Here is a 6137-nt window from a genome sequence, read left to right as displayed (position 1 = left end):
GTGCAGTGCAACTATGGCTATGCAAATGAAGCTGAGTCATCGCCCTGGAGACTGATGCTGTAGCTGAAGCTCCACTGAAGCCTGCTAGGCAGGGAAAGACCAGGTCTACCGGGATCCCAACTCATTTGTTTTGTTCATCGAGGCTCTGATGTGATTTCTTTGGGATAAAGGATTTTGTTGACTGTTTAAGAAAGTGTTAACGTAAAAAACCATTGAAACCTGTAAAGAATTTTTGTGAGTTTATTTGAGCCAAACTGTCGACATATGCCGGGAAGCAGAACCTCAAGGAATTGAGATAGTGCTCCGGAGAATGGCAGGGTTACATCCATATTTATACATGAAATTCATTGGTGACAGATTTAAGGAGGTGGGATTAAGCTAAGCGGGGAAACCTCTAGGATAGGATAAAAAGTAAAATGATGGACACATACTTAGGTGGGTGCAGGAACAATTAACATGATAAATGAAAGAATCTGCTGCATTTGTCCTGGGCCCAGCACGCCTGGTTGTGCCCCAGGGGCTCCATAAAAAGGGAAGTCACAAGTTACCCAGACATCCCAAGGATATGTTATCTTAGATGCAAAAAGACAGATAGGCTCAGTTACGGTAAAGTGGACCTTGTCAGTGAAGATACTGGCCTAGGGCGTAACTGCCCACCATAGCTGCTTTCAGTTTCAGTTTAATTTCAGACCATCCTTTGTGGTTATTTTAGGTCTCTGAGTCTGCTAGGCTGCCACGCAGGCCTCTCCTGAGCTTGTCAGGTCAGCATGTGGCCCCTTTCGTCCACAAAAGTGATGTCGGAGCTCTGCATTTGACATGAGAGAAGGTTCACGATATAATGTTAAATGAAATATAAAGGGTAAATTACAAAAACATATTTAATACGTCAACACGTTTTCTTCCAAAAATGCATGTGTATGTCTGTTGGGCGTGTATATGTATAGAAAAATGCTTACACCAAAATATTATCGGTAGCTATGATTGCGGGCTCCATCCCCAGGGGAGGGCGTGCAGGAGGCATCAATCAATGGTTCTCTCTCATCACGGATGTTTCCATCTCTTGCTCCCTCTCCTTTCCTCTCTGAAATCAATAAAAAAAAAAAAATTAAGAAAAGTGTGATTTGGGATTCAAGTCGAGAACCGTATAAAAAAAATCTAAAAAAAAATCTCATGATCGTTGTTTATTATAAAGGTGAACCCTGATAGGCTTATTGGTAGGATTTCTGGTAGAGAGCACGGATATCAGGACCTCCAAACTTTTTGGATTCACAGCGACCGGGATCAGCTATCAGCAGGCAGGGGCTGGCCAAACTGGATGAGGATGTATTTGATCTCCTTGGAAGCCGCATCCACCTGTGGTGGGAAGGACCCACTCTCATAGTTATGGTAATAGGCCACCAGGGCTTTGGAGATGGACTGATGGATTGCATAAGTCTGCGCCACTTGATCACTACCCTTCACAAGCACTCTGACGTCCATGCCAGCAAATCGCTCCTTACTCAGAATCAGAACAGGTTCCAGTAGCTTGTATTGCAGTGTGGGCCGGGCTCTCCAGGGGCCGCCCCGTTGACCTTGATGAGGCCCTTGCCCCTTCTGTCTGCAGTTCCCCACCGCCCGGGCTGTCTTCTGGTGCGTCCAAAGACTGCAGAGGACCCCTTGGACAGCATGGCTGTGGGCGTGCACAAGAGATCCCACCAGGCGGCGCCGACACCAGAAAAGCTTTAAAAATTCCTTATTTTTGTCTTATGTTTTAAGAAATTTCTATGCTTCATTCATGATTTCATAAAAAGCAAAAAAATTTTTGTTAAGAAATTAGAAGGGAAAGAGAAAACCAAGATGGCGGCATAGGTAAACACCGGAAATTGCTGCCTCCCACAACAAATTCAAAAATACAGCTAAAAGACAAAACGGACATCATCCAGAACCACAGGAAGGCTGGCTGAGTGGAAATTCTACAACTAGAAGGAAAGAGAAAAGCACACGGAGACTCACAGGAGGTACGGAAGTAAAGTGCAGAGGTACGGAGGTGCACGCAGCAAGGGCTGGCAACTGAGGACGCAGCTGTCTTTTTGAATTGGGAGGGAGACACAAGCCCCCAACTGCTCTCAACTCCAGTTCAGGGTGAGTCTCTGGGGACCCAGACTCATACAGGGAGAGACTGGACGGTCTGGCAGTGGGCAGAACTTGAAACTCGAGGGTGGCTTTCTCTCAAAGGTGCTTGCAGCAATTACTGGGACACTGAGATGCCGGGCCCCTTTGGGCAGGGCTGAGGATCAGCCATAGCTGCTTGCTCCGCCCTGTTGATTCCCTGAGACCCCGCCCCACCCAAGCTGCAGCAGAGGCTTTTGCATATGAATGCCCTGGCCCTTTGCAATCTGAAAATTACCTAACAAACTGCAGCTGGGCCAGACAGACCCAGAATTTCCAAGAGAAGGCCCAAGGCCGCAAAGCAGCTTGCATTGCTTCACAGCTGGGCCTCATTTGGGCACCTCCAAACCCCAGACAAGGAAGGGGAATCTGCAGATCTCTTCGTAGCTCTTGCTGGGTAGCCTCAGGCAGAGGCTAAATTAGCACCTCCTTAGATTCAAGAGCCAGTGTACCCAGTGGTCAGAGTGGGACCATCCAATTACAACTCCTCAGATCCATAAGGGACACACTCAGGGAGCAGATTTAATGAGCACCAAAGCCCTACTGAAGCAAGTCTTGCCTCATAAGGGTGTCTTCAGCACAGAAGTTCTCCCACCATAGACACAGCTGACTCTCACAGCCAATTGGCCTGGAGGTCAATTCCTCCCAGTGATACCTACAACAATCAAGGCTTAACTACAACAAGACTGTGCACAAAGCCCACAAAGGGGTGCACCTCAGGTAATTGGGGAGGCTGAGCCACTGGGCCCTATAGGACACCTAGCACACAAAGCCACTCTACCAACACAGGGAAGCATGAAAAATGCGGACACAAAGAAACAGGTCACAAATGACAGAAATGGAGGAAAGCAAACTACTGGATATAGAGTTCAAAACCACACTTTTAAGGTTTTTCAAGAACTTTCTAGAAACCGCCTATAAATTTAGTAAGACCCTCAAAAAGTCTGGTGAGACTGCCGATAAATGTAGTGAGACCCTCAAGAAATCTAGTGAGACCCTCGAGGTTATGAAAAAGGACCAACTAGAAATTAAGCATACACTGACTGAAATAAAGGATATTATGCAGAATGCCAATAGCAGACTAGAGGATCGCAAGAATCAAGCCAAAGATTTTAAATACGAAGAAGCAAAAAACACCCAACCGGAAAAGCAAAAGGAAAAAAGAATCCAAAAATACGAAGATAGTGTAAGGAGCCTCTGGGACAGCTTCAAGCGTACCAACATCCGAATTATAGGGGTGCCAGAAGAAGAGAGACAGCAAGATATTGAAAACCTATTTGAAGAAATAATGACAGAAAACTTCCCCAACCTGGTGAAAGAAATAGACTTACAAGTCCAGGAAGTGTAGAGAACCCCAAACAAGAGGAATCTAAAGAGGACCACACCAAGACACATCATAATTAAAATGCCAAGGGCAAAAGACAAAGAGAGAATCTTAAAAGCAGTAAGATAAAAGGAGTTAGGTACCTACAAGGGAGTACCCATATGACTGTCAGCTGATTTCTCAACAGAAACTTTGCAGGCCAGAAGGGAGTGGCAAGAAATATTCAAAGTGATGAATGCCAAGAACCTACAACCAAGATTACTTTATCCAGCAAAGCTATCATTCAGAATTGAAGGTCAGATAAAGAGCTTCACAGATAAGGAAAAGCTAAAGGAGTTCATCACCACCAAACCAGTATTATATGAAATGCTGAAAGGTATCCTTTAAGAAGAGGAAGAAGAAGAAGAAGAAGGTAAAGATACAAATTATGAACAACAAATACACATCTATCAACAAGTGAATCTAAAAATCAAGTGAATAAATAATCTGATGAACAGAATAAACTGGTGATTATAATAGAATCAGGGGCATATAAAGGGAGTGGACTGACTATTCTTGCGGGGGGGGAAGGGGTGTGGGGGATGCAGGAAGAGACTGGACAAAAATTGTGCACCTATGGATGAGGACAGTGGCGGGGGGATGGTGAGGGCAGAGGGTGGGGGGGAACCGGGTGGAGGGGAGCTATGGGGGGAAAAAAGAGGAACAACTATAATAATCTGAACAATAAAGATTTAATTAAAAAAAAAGAAATTAGAAGGGAAAAATAATAAACATAGTAGAAGTGCTAGACAAAGAATCAAGGAAGCCAAAATAATTTTTTAAAATATTTGATCAATGGCCCTAGTGGGTTTAGCTCAGTGGATAGAACGTGGGCCTGCGGACTGAAGGGTCCCAGGTTCAATTCTGGTCAGGAGCAGGTACCTCCCTTGCAGGCTCTTGGCCCTGGTTGGGGCATGGGGGAGGCAGCCAATCCATGTGTCTCTCTCACATCCGTGTTTCTCTCTGTCTCTCCCTCTCCCTTCCACTCTCTCTAAAAATCATAGGAAAAAATATCCTTGGGTGAGGATTAAAAAAAAATTTTTTTTTGATCAATGGAAAAAAGAAAGCCCAAATAATATTAGGAATGAAAAATGGGAAATCACTAAAGATGCAAAAGTGTGGTCAACAGCTGGCTTCCTATCCGCTGTCATTTCTCCTCTTCCCTACTAACAGTGTCTGTATTACAGGGGCAGCAATGTGCTCAGATTGGGGGAGTAAAGCTACATTTCCTAGTGTCCCTAGCAGGTGAGAATGGCCAATGAGAAGTAAGTAAAAGTCTTTCAGGAACTTCCAGAAATGCTGAGCCAGGCTCCATCGTTTTTCTTTCCTGTTCTCTGGAACATGGATGTGATGGCTGGAGCTGCAGGTACGTCCTTGAGACCAAGAAGAGAAGTCAAAGAATTACAGAGACCTCAGCTGGGGTAGTTGAGGCTCTATAAAAATATAAGTTTAAACAGGAAGGGTGGTGTGCCCCTCCCTCTCCCCCCCTCTCAGAAAGAAAAAAATAAAATCTTTTCTCCTTCGGGGGGATGTGGGCTTCTTCACGGGGGCCCCCTAGTCCTTTTGCCCCTCATTTTTTTGTGTTTAGGTTGCCTCTCTTTTTTTGGGGCCCCCCCCCCCCCCCCCGCGCGCGCACACACACACACACACACAAACACGCACACACACAAATACACATTTTCTGCCCCAGACCTGGAATCAGGTATTTCTCCAAGGAGCCCAGGTTCCTTTTAATGGGAAAAGGTATTATTCTTCAAGAATTGTCTTGACTCTTCTTAGCTCTTTGCTTACTATATTCAAGATATAAAAGGACCCCGTGCACACACACACACACACAAAAAAAGATATAAAAGGAGTTTTGAAGTGTTGATGACACAAAGAGTTCTTATAAACGAAGTCCAGCTAATCAATATAAAATATCCCACCACAACTGAGTACAAAGCATAATCATTTTCTAAATCTTTCCGTGTCTGCCAGAAATGTGGAAGTGCATAGTAAATGCTGAAATTGGCCAAATTCCTATAAGGACTAAAATCAGGGTTAGCTCAGAAGAATGGTATTGAGTAATCGAATTAAACAATAAGCTCTTTGTTCTGTGAAAAGGCAAATACTCCTTTTCACTACCTACAACCCCAATAGTATGCAACAAACATGAAATTCAACTCTTTTGATGAAATAATACTCTTGGCTACTTTAAAGGTTAGTAGGAGCTTTTCTTTCTCTGAAAATACTGAGTTGGACAAGTCAAACTAGCATTTAACTCCTGTTGACTCTTCAAGATTCGGCTCAGATATCACCTTAAACCCCATCACCACCAGTAGAAAATAAACCTCAAGAGGTTACTTTGCAATATTTCTGATTTATGAATTATATCATTGTTTGTTGTGCATGTCACTGTCCAGTATTGGCTTGGACGCCCTTATTTTAAATCATGGTACACTCAGTGTCTAATAAAGTGCTCAGAAGGTAGTAGGTGTTCATTAAATATTTAATCAGTGAATGAAAACTTTCTATTGCTACCAAGTTTATCCTGGGATGATCTCGGTCCTGTGGCTGCCTGAGGTCTCAGTGTTGTGGAGAGACATTCTCACCAGGAGACTCTCTAAGAGGTCACATGAAGAGATAT

The 6137-nt window shown here is 44.1% G+C and overlaps 1 pseudogene; it reads right to left on the bottom strand.

Annotated features, from left to right (window-relative positions):
* Positions 1-1208: 1208 nt before the first annotated feature.
* On the bottom strand, positions 1209-1667 carry LOC102434168 (annotated as a pseudogene).
* Between the last annotated feature and the right edge of the window lie 4470 nt (positions 1668-6137).

Source organism: Myotis lucifugus, unplaced genomic scaffold (assembly GCF_000147115.1).
Source record: "Myotis lucifugus unplaced genomic scaffold, Myoluc2.0 scaffold_49, whole genome shotgun sequence".
Taxonomy (NCBI): domain Eukaryota; kingdom Metazoa; phylum Chordata; class Mammalia; order Chiroptera; family Vespertilionidae; genus Myotis; species Myotis lucifugus.
Note: the sequence above shows the minus strand (reverse complement) of the source record. Positions and strands in the feature narration are given on the sequence as shown.